This window comes from Macaca thibetana, chromosome 3 (genome assembly GCF_024542745.1).
Source record: "Macaca thibetana thibetana isolate TM-01 chromosome 3, ASM2454274v1, whole genome shotgun sequence".
NCBI lineage: Eukaryota > Metazoa > Chordata > Mammalia > Primates > Cercopithecidae > Macaca > Macaca thibetana.
The window spans coordinates 65,536,699-65,553,210 of record NC_065580.1 but is presented as its reverse complement, the minus strand read 5'-3'; positions in this window follow the sequence as shown (position 1 = coordinate 65,553,210).

Genomic DNA, 16,512 nt, shown 5'->3' with positions numbered 1-16,512 from the left:
ACTGAAAATCATAGTTATTTTAAGCCATTACAAAACTGATGTTGGAATTTAAACCTAATGAACTAAAATCTAAAAATGTGACAAGCTTCTGCTAAATAAGTTATGTAATAGTGGGAGGAGAAAAAAGCTATGTTAGATGCCTGATATTGTTTGGCTCTCTGTCCTTACCCAAAGCTTGTGTTGAATTGTAATCCCCAATGTCAGGGAAAGGACTTGGTGGGAGGTGATCGCATCTTGGGGGCAGATTTCTCCGTTACTCTTCTCATGACTGAGGAGACTGAGTTCTCATGAGATCTGGTTGTTTAAAAGTGTATAACACTTCCCCTTTCACTCTGTCTCCTCATGCCATGTGAAGATGTGCTTGCTTCCCCTTCACCCTTCTGTCATGATTGTAGGTCTCCTGAGGCCACCCAGCCATGGCTCCTGTATGGCATGTGGAACTATGAATTAATTATACATCTTCCTTATCTTTCTTACTTTCTCAGTCTCAGGAAGTTCTTAATAGCAGTGTGAGAATGGACAAATACAATGCTTGTAAGAAAAAAAGAGCTGCAATTTTAATGAAGGGAATGATTATCTGTTGTCAGAATTGGAATAGGAGAAATTGGAGAAATTTGCTACCAGTGAGGCAGCACTGGGTCTGATGAAATCTGAGATAGTATATGAAGGAACAAAGAGAAAGCTAACAGGCAATCTGAGCCTTATATGCAGCATCAGACAGTGGCGTTTTACCCCTGAATCTATACTAATTACCTGACTATGAAGATAACTGAATTTTTATGGAAAATGCTATTATTTACATCACTTTTGTTTTCTTTTGCACACAATATAAGACATTCAATGAAGCTGTATAAAATGCAAGATCATATTATAATCGTTAAGAGAAAAAGTGCTCAATAGTATCAGATCTAGAAATGACCAGCGCTTAAAATTATCAGAAATTGATTTTAAAGTAACTATCATAAATATCTTAAAGAATCTAGAAACAAAGGGGAATAACAAATAAGAACAAATGATACTTTTCAGCAGATATGAACATTTTCAAAATGCTGAATGGAAATGACAAAAAAAAGATCACACATTAGACATGAAGATTTATTCAGAAACACCAGAGGAAGAATCAATAAATGAAGGCATTTCAGGAGAAATCTGAAATAATTTACTCCCAACAAACCTGCCAAATAAAAAAGTGTTAAAGTTTTTCTTTAGACTAAAGATAAGGGTTAACATATAGAACACTGATTCTGAGGAAAGTAATGGAAAATGCATGAAACAGTAAATATGCATCAAAGATAACAATTCTTTATTTAAGAAAACCTAGTTATAAATTAGTAATGGGAGAGTCTTTGGTGTGACTATTTTAGTAACTGATAAAAGAGTTAGACCAAAAAAATCAGTGATATATGTAAGGAAGATTTGAAGAACACTACCAACCAAGTTGATCTAGTGGATAATTATAAAATATCACATGTATTGGTTGTAGAATACACTTTCTTCTCAAATGTAAATTAAACATTCAGTGACATAAACCATATACTAGGACATAAAATAACTCAAAAGTTTTGTTATAGTAGAAACTGAACAGAGTATGTTTTCGAAGAACATCGATATTAAATTATTAATAACTATGATATATCTAGAAAATGTCCACATGCTTGAAGATTACACGATACATATCTAAATAGATTATGGCTTAAAATAATTTATTAAAACAATTAAGAAAATATTTGGAATTGAATGATGAAAACACAACTTATTGAAATTTATGTCATGAGTTAATTGCTGCTTAGTTTTATAGCATTAAATGCAAAAAGAGTAAAGGAAAAAGATATAAATTCAATGATGTAAATTTTCACATTCTAAAGCTACATGACACACCTGAGCAACACAGTGAAACACTGTCTCTACGAAAAAAAATTAAAAATTAACTGGGCATAGTGGTGTGTGCCTGTGTTCCTACCTATCTTGGAGCCTGGGGCAACTGGATCACTTGACCCCGGGAATTTGAGGTTGCAGTGAGCTATGATCACATGACTGCATTTCAGTCTGGGTAGCATAGCAAGTTCTCTCTCTCTCTCTCTCTCTCTCTCTCTCTCTCTCTCTCTCTCTCTGTCTCTCTCTCACACACACACACAAACACACACAGGCTACATGAGGAAAATCAAGCTAAAATTAGAGCACGATAAACTTGTCTTAACATGAAAAAAATCATTCCATATAAATGAGTTGATTTATTCCCTTAATAAAAAGGAGGAACATTATATGACAACTGCAAAAGATGTAGAAAGACATTTGAGAAAATTCACCAAACATTCATGGTAAAATCTCTTAATAAAGTAGGAATAGTGATACATTTTTATCCTTAAAAATTAAATATAAAGCACAAGAGAAAACCAAAAGACCCTGCAGCTAGCATTATATTTAATAGTGAAATAGAGACCACTTTCCCCAAGGATAAGGAAGAAGACAAGGTGTTCCATCTTACTGAAATAATTCAATATTTTTTTGAAGGCCTGGTTAGCACAAGAAGGGAAAAAAAATAAACAAGATATGTGGAGTAGAAAGAAAGAAAGAAAAATAACTTTATTTTTAAAAGTCCTAATTATGTACTTAGAAGTTTTAAGAAATATATAGAAAAAGAAAACCTACAAACATCCCAAAACACAACTAGCACTAATAAGTGAATTCAGCAATACCGAAGGTGCACAATCAAAATATAAAATTTAATTGTATTTCTGCATAGTAGATTATATAAATAATTAGAAACTAAAATATAACAAAATCATATATAAAACAAAATATATGTACATATAAATGTATAAATACATATGTACTTAAATAAATATATATATATGTTTACATTCAACAAATGTCATTCAAGAATTCTACACTGGAGTTATAAAACTTTAAAAAAATAAATTAGAGTACCTAAATAAATGAAATTTAAAAGTATTGGATTTGAAAACTCATTTAGGATGTGTATTTCTCCAAATTATCTTAGAACAAATGTCAGTAATTTTTTTCTGTAAAGAGAAAGATAATATTTCAGGCTTTACAAGCCATATGGTTTCTGTCACAATTATTCCCCTAAACCATTGTAGCACAAAACCAGTCATTTTCTGGCCCCAAAACAGATAATATGTAATAAATGGGCATAGTTGTTTCTCAATAAAACTGTATTTATTAACATTGAGATCAAGTTTGATCTTTGGGCAGTTGTTGCCAACACATGACCTATAGAATGAAGACTCTTTCAACAGACCTTTTAATAGATTTTGACAACATGATGCTAAAATATCTGAAAACCCAAATGACCTAAAAGAAATAAAGAGATCTTGAAAATAAGAACAAAGTTATTCTAACAGAACCTTGCTTATATACTTATTGTTTAGATATAGTAATAAAAGCACCGACGTTTAAGAGAAAAAAACGGACAAATAGATCATTAACACCCAAAAGAAGGTCAAGACCTATATCTACACACACACACACACACACACACACAAGTTAAAATTCAATAAACTTGCCACAGTGATTAATTAAAAATAGAATAACCCCTCTGTAAGTGATGCTGGTGCAGTTACATATCCATCTTGAGTAAAAGCAAAGCGGAAAAAAATAAATTTGACCCCTACCGTACACTATACATGAATATTAATTTGAAATGAATCATTGTGCTAAATATAAAACCAAAACTAAAAGGCTTCTATAATAAAATATTGACATATATGTATATTTGGGATAAACAAAGATTCCACAGGAATGATAACAGAAAAAAAATTCAAAAGATTGGCAATTGTACTTTATCAAAATTAAGTACTTCTGCAAAACAAAATCCACCATTAAGTAAATAAATAGACATGTCACAGGGAGAAAATCTTTGCAACACATACGTCTAAAAAAGCACTTGATTCCAGGATATATAATGGGCTCTTCCAACTCAAAAATAAAAATACATTATCTAATATATCATGAGCAAAGAATTGAACAGATACTTCACAAAATAATAAGAAAATTTGCTCGACATTATAAGTCATCAACGAAATGTAAATTAAAATCACGGTATTATCCCTACACAGACACCATAATATTAGGCTAATAAAATGAAAAAATGGACACCACCAAATATTGGAGAGGATGTCAAGAAATTAGATGTCTCATAGATAGTATTTGTGTGTGTAAAGCATGCAACCACTCTTAAAAACTGTTAGCCAGTGTCTTTATTTTATTTTATTTTTACTTTTAGTTGCAGGATACATGTGCAAAATGTGCAGGTTTGTTACATAAGTATACTTGTGCCATGGTGGTTTGTTACCCCTATTGACTAGTCCTATAAATTGCCTCTCCTTTCCTCCAGCCCCGCAACAGGCTGGGGGTGTGTTGTTCCACTGCCTGTGTCCATGTGTTCTCATTGTTTGACTCCCACTTACGAGTGAGAAGATGTGTTTGGTTTTATGTTCCTGTGTTAGTTTGCTGAGGATGATGGCTTCCAGCTTCATCCATATCCCTGCAAAGGACATAATCTCATTCCTTTTTGTGGCTGCATAATATTCCCTGGTGTATATGTACCACATTTTCTTTATTCAGTTTATCAGTGATGGACATTTGGGTTGATTCCATCACTTTGCTATTGTAAATAATGCTCCAATAAACATATGTGTGCATGTGTCTTTATAGTAGAATGATTTATATTCCTTTGGGTATATACTCAGTAATGAGATCTCTCTGTCAAATGGTATTTCTGGTTCTAGATCCTTGAGGAATCTCCATGCTGTCTTCCACAATCATTTAAATAATTTACATTCCCAACAACCAACAGTGTGAAAGTGTTACTATTTCTCCATGGCCTCTCCAGCACCTATTGTTTCTTGACTTTTTAATAATCGCCATTCTGACTGGTTTGAGATGGTATCTCATTGTGGTTTTGATTTGCAGTTCTCTAATAATCAGTGATGTTGAGTTTTTTTTTTCATGTTTGTTGGCCACATAAATGTCTTCTTTTGAGAAGCATCTGTTCATATTCTTTGTCCACTTTTTGATGGGTTGTTTGTTTTGTTCTTGTAAATTTGTTTAAGTGCCTTGTAAATTTTGGATATTAGACATTTGTCAGATGGGTAGATTGCAAAAATTTTCTCCCATTCTCTAGGTTGCCTGTTCATTCTGATGCTAGTTTCTTTTACTGTACAGAAGCTTTTTACTTTGACTAGATCCCATTTATCAATTTAGGCTTTTGTTGCAATTGCTTTTGGCATTTGCATCATAAAGTCTTTGCCCTTGTCTATGTCCTGAACAGTATTGCCTAGGTTTTCCTCTAGGGTTTTTATGGTTTTGGGTTTTATATTTAAGTCTTTAATCCATCTTGAGTTATTTTTTGTATAAGGTGTAAGAAAGGGGTCCAGTTTCAGTTTCCTGCATATGGATAGCCAGTTTTCCCACTTATTGAAAAGGAGATCTTTTCCCCATTGCTTGTTTTTGTTAGGTTTGGTGAAGACCAGATGGTTGTAGAAGTCTGGTGTTATTTCTGAGGTCTCTGTTCTGTTCCATTGGCCTATATATCTGTTTTGGTAAAAGTATCTTGCTGTTTTGGTTACCATTAGCGTGATGCCCCCAGCTTTGTGCTTTTCCCTTAGGATTGTCTTGGCAATATGGGCTCTTCTTTGATTCCTTAGGACATTTAAAGTAGTTTATTTTTCTAATTCTGTGAAAATGCCAATGGTAGTTTAATGGGAATAGTATTGAATCTATAAAATACTTTGGGCAGTATGGCCATTTCCATGATATTTATTCTTCCTAGCCATGAAGATTGAGTGTTTTTCATTTGTTTGTGTCCACTCTTATTTCCTTGGGCAGTGGTTTGTAGTTCTCCTTGAAGAGGTCCTTCACATCCCCTATTAGCTGTATTCCTAGGTATTTTATTCTTTTTGTAGCATTTGTGAATAGGAGTTCATCTGTGATTTGGCTCTCTGCCTGTCTATTGTTGGTGTAAATAAATGCTTGTGATTTTTGCACATGAATTTTGTATCCTGGCACTTTGCTGAAGTTGCTTCAGCTTAAGGAGTTTTGGGGCTAAGATGATGGGGTTTTCTAAATATACAATAATGTTTTCTGCAAACAGAGACAATGTGAATTCCTCTCTTCCTATTTGAATATGCTTTATTTGTTTATCTTGCCTGATTGCCCTGGCCAGAACTTCCAATACTGTGTTGAATAGGAGTGGTGAGAGAGGGCATCCCCATCTTGTACCATTTTTCAAAGTTAATATTCCAGCTTTTGCCCATTCAATGTAATATTGGCTGTGGTGTTGTCATAAATAGCCCTTATTATTTTGAGATATGTTCCATTAATGCCAAGTCTATTGAGAGTTTTTAATATGAGGGATGTTGAATTATAGCAAAGGTCTTTCTGCATCTATTGAGATAATCATGTGGTCTTTGTCTTTTGTTCTGTTTGTGTGATGGATTATGTTTATTGATTTCCATTTGTTGAAACAGCTTTGCATCCCATGGATGAAGCCAACTTGATTGAGGTAAATAAATTTGTTGACATGGTGCTAGATTCAGTTTGCCAGTATTTTATTGAGGATTTTGGTATTGATGTTCATCAGAGATATTGGCCTGAAGTTTTCTTTTTTTGTTGTGTCTCTGCCCAGTTTTGGTGTCAGGATAATCCTCTCTTCATAAAATGAGTTAGGGAGGAGTACCTCCTTTTCAATTGTTTGGAATAGTTTCAGAAGGAATGATACCAGCTCTTCTTTGTATTTCTGGTAGAATTCAGCTGCAAATCCATCTGGTCCTGGGCTTTTTTTAGTTGGTAGGCTATTAATTACTGCCTCAATTTCAGAACTTGTTATTGGTCTCTTCAGGAATTTGACTTCTTCCTGATTTAGTTTTAGGAGTGTGTATGTGTCCAGGAATTTATCCATTTCTTCTAGATTTTCCAGTTCATTTGCATAGAGGTGTTTATAGTATTCTATGATGGTAGTTTGTATTTCTGTGGAGTCAGTGGTGATATCCCCTTTATCACTGTTTATTGTGTCTGTTTGATTCTTCTTTCTTTTCTTCTTTATTAGTCTAGCTAGCGGCCTATGTATTTCATTAACTGTTTCAAAAAACCAGCTCTTCGATTTGTTGATTTTTTATTTATTTATTTATTTTTTATTTTTTATTATTATTATACTTTAAGTTCTAGGGTACATGTTCTTTTTCATGTCTCTATCTCCTTCAGTTCCACTCTGTTCTTAGTTATTGCTTGTTTTCTGCTTGTTTTTGGATTAATTTGTTCTTGCTTCTCTGCCCCTTTTAATTGAGATGTTAGGGTGTCTATTTGAGATCTTTCTAGCTTTTTGATGTGGACATTTAGTGCTATAAATTCCCCACTTAACACTGCTTTAGCTGTGGCCCAGAGATTATGGTACATTGTCTCTTTGTTCTCATTGGTTTCAAATAACTTCTTGATTTCTGCCTTACTTTCATTATTTACCCATGAGTCATTCAGGAGCAAGTTGTTCAATTTCCATGTAATTGTGTGATTTTGAGTGAGTTTCTTAATCCTGAGTTCTAATTTGATTGCACTGTGGTCTGAGAGACTGTTAGGATTTCAGTTTGTTTTGCATTTTTGGATATGTGCATTTCTGTAGATATCTATTAGGTCCACTTGATCCAGAGCTGAGTTCAAGTGCTGAATATCCTTGTTAATTTTCTGTCTTGTTGCTATGTCTAATATTGACAGTGGGGTATTAAAGTCTCCCACTATTATTGTGTGGGAAGCTAAGTCTGCTTGAAAGTCTCTAAGAACTTGTTTTATGAATCAAGGTGCTCCCATATTGGGTGTATATATATTTAGGATAGTTCTTCTTTTTTAATTGATCCCTTTACCATTAGGAAATACCCTTCTTTTCTTTTTTGATCTTTGCTGGTTTAAAGTCTGTTTTGTCAGAGACTAGGATTGCAAACCCTGATTTTTTTTTTTCCTTTTTCTTTCCATTTGCTTGGTCCCTTTCTTTTTAGCCTAGGGGTGTCTTTGCACGTGAGGTGGGTCTCCTGAATGCAGCACACCAATGGATCTTGATTCTTTATGTAATTTGCCAGTCTGTGTCTTTTAATTGGGACATTTAGGTCATTTATATTTAAGGTTAGTATTGTTATGTGTGAATTTGATCCCTCCATCATGATGCTATCTGGTTATTTCGTACACTAGTTGATGCAGTTTCTTCATGGTTTCATTGGTCTTTATATTTTGGTGTGTTTATGCAGTGGCTGATACTGGTTTTTCATTTCTATCTGCAGTGCTTCCTTCAGGAGCTCTTGCAAGGCATGTCTGTTGGTGACAAAATCCCTCAGCATTTGCTTGTTTGGAAAAGATTTTATTTCTCCTTCATTCATGGAGCTTGGTTTGGCTGGATGTGAAATTCTGGACTGAAAATTATTTTCTTTAAGAATGTTGAATATTGGCCCCCAATCTTTTCTGGCTTGTAGGGTTTCTGCTGAGACATCCACTGATGGACTTCCCTTTGTAGGTGACTTGACCTTTCTCTCTGGCTGCCCTTAATATTTTTTCTTCATTTTGACCTTGGAGAATCTGATGATTATGTTTCTTGGTGTTGATCTTCTCATTGAGTGTCTTAGTGGTGTTCTCGTTCCCTGTATTTCCTGAATTTGCATGTTGACCTGTCTTGGTAGGTTAGGGAAGTTCTGGATAATATCCAAAAATGTGTTTTCCAGCTTGTTTCCATTTTCCCTATCTCTTTCAGGTAGTCTAATCATAATCATAGGTTTGGTCTTTTTACATAGTCCCATATTTCTCAAAGGCTTTGTTGGTTCCATTTCATTCTTTTTTTTTTTTTCTCTCTCTCTCTAATCCTGTCTGCATGACTTATATCAGCCTTGTGGTCTTCAGACTCTGATATCATTTATTCCACTTGGCTATTGATACTTCTGTATGCCTCACAAAGTTCTCGTGCTATGGTTTTTAGCTCCATCAGGCCATTTATGTTCCTCTCCAAACTATTTATTCCAGTTATCAGCTCTTCTAACCTTTTATTGAGGTTCTTAGCTTCTTTGCATTGGATTAGAACATGCTCCTTTAGCTCAGCAGAGTTTTTTATTACCCATCTTCTAAAGCTTACTTCTGTCAATTCGTTCATCTCATCCTTCATCCAGTTCTGCTCCCTTGCTTGAGAGGCGTCATGGTCATTTCTAGGAGAAGAGGCACTCTGGACTTTTGGGTTTTCAGAGGTTTTGTTTGTTCATTCTCATCTTTGTGAGTTTGTCTAGTTTCGGTCTTTGAGACTTCCGACACTTGGAAGGGATTTTTGTTGGGATGTTTTTTATTGTTGATGCTGTTGTTGTTTTCTGTTTGTTTGTTTTTCTTTCAATGGTCAGGTCTCTCTCCTGTAGGGCTGCTGCAGTTTGCTGGGGATTCAGTTGAGACCTTATTCATCTGGTTCACTCCTGTGCCTGAAGATGTCTTTCAAGGAGCCTGGAGAACAGCAAAGATGGGGACTGCTCCTTCTTCTGGGATCTCTGAACTTGAGGGGCACCAACCTGATGCCAATAGGATTACTTCTGTATAGGGTGTCTGACAACCCCAGTTGGAGGGTCTCACCCAGTTGAGGGTCATGGGGAACAGAGCCCATTTAACAAAGCACTTTGACTGTCCCTTGGTGGAGGGAGTGTGCTTTGCTGGGAGGATACCCACTTGTCTGGGCTGCCTGAATTCCTCAGAACTACCAGGAGAAAAAGCTAAGTCTGCTGGTCTACAGAAGCTCTGGCCACCCCTCCCTGTATGAACTCAGGCCCAGGGTTCGGTCCCTGAGCCTCTGGATGGAGTTGTTGGGGTTCCTGTGGGGGGACCCATCCAGTGAATAAGGATGGGTCAGAGTTAGGCCTGAAGACGTGCTCTGGCCTCAGTCTTCCACAGCCGGTATGTTGGGTTGTGGGGGTCACCCCTGGGACTAAGCCGTTCAACCTCACTGGCTCCAGTGGGAGAAAAATGTGTCCTGGAGCTGTAACAATGGATGCCATCCTTCCCTCACCCAGGGAGTTTAGCATGTTAGGCATTTATGAGTCCCAGTGCTGGCTGCTGCTTCTCACCCTCCCCACCGCCCCAAGGAGCTCAAAAGGCTTAGACAGCAGGCAGCCACAGCTGTGGTACTGGTTGCTCCTCCCCCTAGGAACTCACAGGCTTAAGCAGATTCTAGCTGAGGTGATTTTGAGAATCTGTGCAGCTCCAGGGTTGGGACCCTAGGCCCTGGTGGCATGAGTTCCGAGTGGTGTCTTCCAACCTGTGGGCTGCACAGTTCTGTGGAAAAAGCATGGTTTTCCTAGCTGGGTAGCATGCTCACTCACTACCTCACCTCCCTTGACTGGGGTTGGGGGCTCCCCTGCCCCATGTAGGTCTCAGGTGGGCTGCCGCACCACATTCTAGCCAGTGTCTTAATATGTTATACATAACTTTTTACTGTAATTCAGTTTTACCCTGGTGCAATGAAAATATATATCCACAAAAAGCTTTGTATAATAGTAATCATAGCAGGTTTATTTATAATGGCCAATTTAGAAACAGTCCAGGTGTCTATCAACAGGGTGATGGATGGCCAGGCATGGTGGCTTACACCTGTAATCCCAGAACTTTCAAAGGCTGAGGTGAAAGAACCACTTGATTTCAGGAATTTGAGACCAGCTTGGGCAACATAGCAAGATCTTGCTTCTACAAAACATTTAGAAAAAAAATTAGGCTAATTGTGAAGCTGATTTGGGAGATGGCTTAAGTCCATGAGTTCGAGGTTACAGTAAGTTGTGATTGCATCACTGGACTTGAGCCTAGGTGACAGTGTAGGACCCTGTCTCTAACTGAAAATAAAGAAGAAATGGCAATGGAAAAATTAGGTGATATTCACATAATTCATACAATTAAAAAATTCTCAGCAATTAAAAAAACCCAATGATATATGCAAATGCATAGATAAGTATAATAATACAATTTTCATTAAAAATAACACATAAAAATAAGCTAAGAAAAAAGTTGTCGCATAAGAATACGTATTCTTATTATTTCCTTTTAAAAATTCTACAGTAGATTAAAAAATTAAAAATGTTAATCAATTAACAAATAGTGATTCAAATCAGGTTAGATTACTCCTTGGAGTAAGCAGGAATTAACTGGGAAAGGATATGAGGAAACTTTCTTGGGTAAAGACAATGTTCTGTTTTGAAAGTTATATGGGTTGCGTTGAATGAATCCATTGTTAAAGTGGATCAAACTATACACCTAAGACCTGTGCGATTCACTACATGCATATTAGAACTCATTAATAAGACTTTAAGTAGCTTTAACAAACAAATAAGAACCAAACTTACATTTAAAAGATGAGATATTAAGAAGATTGGGTAACAATAACCAATGATGTAAGAAAAATAATTTAAGATTCTTATCCTCATTTTTTCCTGCTCATATATATATATATAAATATTTGGCAGTATTTTCTTAAATTTTCCAAAATTAAATGTGCTAGCTGATCTCAGATTTCAGTGTGCCTCCTTTAGTAACAGGAAACTATGGTGGAAATGCGATGGTTTCAAATTCATCTATAACTATTTATTCCTCAGAACTTTCAAAATAGTTGAAGATAGATAATTTCAGATTCCTGGCTTGAAACAAAGATAACTATAGAAATAGTTTCTAATGCACTTATAAAACAATGTATGATGTACTCTTCTTAATAGAATGGTTTAAGAAATCAAATGTTATAGTTAAAAGTGTATATTGTTTGAAGAGAGAAAATAAAACAATTTAACTTGAAATATAGTCAGTTTGAACATATTATATAGATAGATTTATATATTACAGCTTTATATGGGCCAATCAGATGGTTATGGACAACACACAAATACGAAGGTTTTCTTATGTGAAATTAGTAGCATCTTCTTTTATGCATATAAAGCAAATGATTTCTGAACTCTGTTATATCATTACTACCATTAATACAATGAATAATTAATCTTTTGTTTCCCTGCCTCTTCCCCTTGTTATTATTTTCTCTAATCTCAACAGCAATTCTTATAAAGCACTGCTGGCCTACTCATCATCATAGCTGAGCACAATTCCTAGCTCAATATACGGATTTTTAATATAATAAAATTGAACGGAAACATAAAGTTAGTCATTTTTCAATTCTAACTACAGTAGAACAAGATTTTTTAGGATCAAATAAACATGGATTCTTTTAGGATCAAAACAAACATAGAAAAACTCAATATGAAAGGAAGATTTGGAGATCTGAGTGGTTTAGATAAAAATTTGGAGAACTTTGTAGGTGCCAAGGAAAAGGAATTTTTTCAGCAGAATTGAGTATAATTTTTATTGTTAAACAGTAATGTTGAACTTGAAGATAAAAACCTGTTTTATACACACAATTCCATTATACATTTTAGAGAAAATTTCAGAATAAAATCATTACCTTGAATATCTATACTGATATCTAATCCTGCTGTTGAAAGCATGAGCATTTACAGAACTTCATTAAGTAAACTGTCAGAGGACCCAATAATCTTCACGTGAATTATCAAATTGTAGAATACAGAGAATCGTGACAGATTGACTGCTCCTAGAGTGATGCCATAGTACAGTAATCTGTAAATGCACTTAACTAGCCATGAGGCAACATTGAAAATTTTATGCACATATTTCACTAAAGATAAACACTTCATGAGAAAAATAGATAATAACACTGCCTCTTTAATTTTACCAAGTCTTACGATCTTGTTATTCTTAGCTGAAAATATCAGTTTTCACGGCATAGACCGCACATTATCAAAATTTGACGTTAATTAGGCTGAAGACATTTCTTCATTGATGATTTTGAACTTTTTGGTTAACCATGAAATTCAATTTCATGAATATGAAGCAGAGTAAAAATTATTTTCTTTTTGTAGAATTAATGAATTTTAACATTCCTTTTAATCATTTTATAAATAGTAACTATCCATACATCAGTCTTTTGAAATTTCAGTCTATAATAAGAACTCTGAGGTAAAGAAATATTTTTATATTGCTTCAGCAACTGTTGGTATTTAACAGATTATACACATATATCTAAAATAATAAATAAAAATCATAAATAATTCATATATTATTTAATCCTTGAAAAAGTCACTATGGAACACAAGAACTATTTATTTACATTTTCTTAATTAGAGGAAAATATGCATTAATAAAGTTAAATACAATTGAAGATTAGCTTTTATGTAGATTAATACCATTCTACAAACAAAAATTGATTTTGACAACAAAGGTGAAAATTATGTTAATGTGTTTATTGATTAAATAAAAACAATTAAATACCTAACAATTGTTCTTACAGCCCTGATGGACTTAGTAATAGTAAAAAAAACGAGTTTTTGTCCTCAAGGAGATTTTAGTCTATATAATGACACCAGATGATATGTACATCTTGGAGATTTTGGAGATGAAAACTAATGAAAATAAAATCAGGTGTTAGATTGTGTGGTACAGAGCAGACGGAAATGCTACTACTTTCTTTCTATCTAAAATATCACTTATGACACAAATCAGGAAGTCAGATGCAGCCAATATTTTATTAGAATCAATCTGATAGATGTGATTTTTACGACCACAGGTAGTTTGGTTCCTGAATGATTTAGTGCTTTCTCAAACCAAGAAAGAATATGCTAATAATGCCTATATCTCTTTGAAGAGTTTCTTTTCAAAAACATTTATTGCTTTGCCATTTAAATTACTAGTATAAATATAAACCAGAGATCATTAACATAGTACATGCTTAATACATCTTCAAACAAGTTAGTACAATATAAAATACCAGCACTGGAATTGAAACACCTAGGTCCTCACTTTATCTTTCTCAAGACTAGAAAATTATTTAACCTATAAAAATCTCAGTTTTCTAGACTGTAAAAACCTATAGCACAGAGACTATGTATTTGGTCTAACTATCAGCATTGATAAAGGACCTGATGCCACAAATATTAAAGCATTTTTTGTGTGTGTGTTAAGAGCTACGTACTATAAACTATTGGGAGATTAAAACATTTGTATAAAAATAATAGATTTAATAATTCATTTCCCATCCTGTACTATGCAACATTTTTTTTTTCTGCAGCAAAACTACAAAATTTTAGACATTAAAAACATATGCTTAATTCATCCTATGTGAAGCCAGCTGGATTGTAGTAACTTATATAGTTGGTTTCAGTTCTTTTGGGTTCTTCTGGGTTTGACTGGTGCCTGTTGTCATGCTGCTATAAGAACATACCAGAGACTGGGTAATTTATAAAGGAAAAATGTTTAAGTGACTCACAGTTCCCCTGGATGGAGAGGCCTCAGGAAACTTACAATCATGGCAGAAGGGAAAACAAACTCATCCTTCACAAGGCAACAAAATAGAGAATGAGAGCCAAGCAAAGGGGGAACCCCTTATAAAACCATCAGATTCTGTGAGAACTTACTTTCACAAGAATAGCATTGGGGAAACTACCCCCATGATTCAGTTACCTCCCACCTGATCCCTTCCACCACATACGGGGATTATGAGAATTACAATTCAAGATGAGTCTTGCATGTGGACACCACCAAACCATATCATTTTGCCCATGCCCCCTCCCAAATCTCATGGCCTCACATTTCAAAACACAATTATTCCTTTCAAATAGTCTCCCAAATTAGCTCATTCCAGCATTAACCCAGAATTCCAAGTCCAAAGTCTTGTCTGAGACAATGCCTTTCTGCCTATGAGCCTGTAAAATCAAAAGCAAGTTAATTACTTCCTATATACAATGGAGGTTTAGGCATTGGGTAAATATACCCAATCCAAATGGGAGAAATTGACCCAAAAAAAGGGGCTACAGGCGTATACAAGTCCAAAATCCAATAAGGCAGTCATTAAACTTTAAAATTTCAAGATGATCTTTGCATATCTCATATCTGGGTTATGCTGATACAAGAGGTGGTCTCCCACAGCCTTGGGAAGCTCTGCCTCTGTGGCTTTGCAGGATACAGGCCCCCTTCCAGTTGCTTTCATGGGTTGTCACTGAATACCTGTGACTATTCCAGGTGCACAATGTAAGGTCTTGGTGGATCTATCATTCTGGGGTCTGGAGGACAGTGGTCTGCTTCTCATAGCTCCACTAGGCAGTACCCCATGGAGACTCTGTGTGGGGGCTCCCACTCGACATTTCCCTCCTGCACTGCCCTAGCAGAGGTTCTCCATGAGGGCTCTGCCCCCTTAGCAGACTTCTGCCTAGACATCCAGGCATTACCATACATCCAGTGAAATCTAGGTAGAGGTTCCCAAACCTTAATTCTTCTGTGCACCTGCAGGAAAACACCACATGGAAGCTGCCAAGGCTTGGGACCTGCACTTTCTGAAGCCATGGCCTGAGCTGTACCTTGGCCCCTTTTAGCCATGGCTGGAGCCACTGGGATGCAGCGCACTAAGTCCCTAGTCTGCACACAGCAGGAGGGCCCTAGACCCAGACCACAAAGCAAATTTTCCCTACTAGTCCCTGGGCCTGTGATGAGAGGAGCTGCTGTGAAGTTCTCTGACATACCCTGGAGACATTTTCCTCATTGTCTTGATGGTTAACATTTTGCTCCTCATTATTTATGCATATTTCTTCAGCCAGCTAGAATCTCTTACCAGAAAATGGATTTTTCTTTTCTTTTGCATCATCAGGCTACAAACTTGCCAAAATTTTATGCTCTGTTTCCTCTTGAATGCTTTGCTGCTTAGAAATTTCTCCCACAAGATACCTTAAATCATCTCTTTCAGGTTCAACTTTCCACAGATCTCCAGGGAGGGGCAAAATGCAGCCAATTTCTTTGCTGAAACGTAGCAAGAGTCATGTTTATTCCAGTTCCCAACAAGTTCCTCATCTCCATCTGAGACCACCTTAGTCTGGACCTTATTGTCAATAGCACTATCAGCATTTTGGTCAAAACCATTCAACACATCTCTAAGAAGTTCCAAACTTTTCCACATCTTCCTGTCCTCTCATCCGTCCAAATCTCTAGGAAGTCCCAAACTTTCCCACATTTTCCCATCTTCTTCTGAGTCCTTCAAACTTTTCCAACCTCTGCCTCTTACCCAGTTCCAAAGTTGCTTTCACATTTTCAGGTGTTTTTACAGTAGCACCCCATTCCCAGTACCAATTTAAAGTATTAGTTTGTTATCATGCTGCTATAAGGACATCCCCAAGACTGGATAATTTATAAAGGAAAGAGATTTAATTGGTTCATATAGTTCTGCATGACTGGGGAGGTCTCAGGAGACTTACAATCATGGAGGAAGGGGAAGCAAACTTGTCCTTCACATGGTGGCGGGAGAGAGAAGAACGAGAGCTGAGCGAAGGGGGGAAGCCCCTTATAAAACCATCAGATCTTGTGAGAACTTACTATTATGAGAATAGCATGTGAAAAACCACCTTCAGGATTCAATTAGCTCCCACTGTGTCCCTCTCACCACACATGGGAATATTG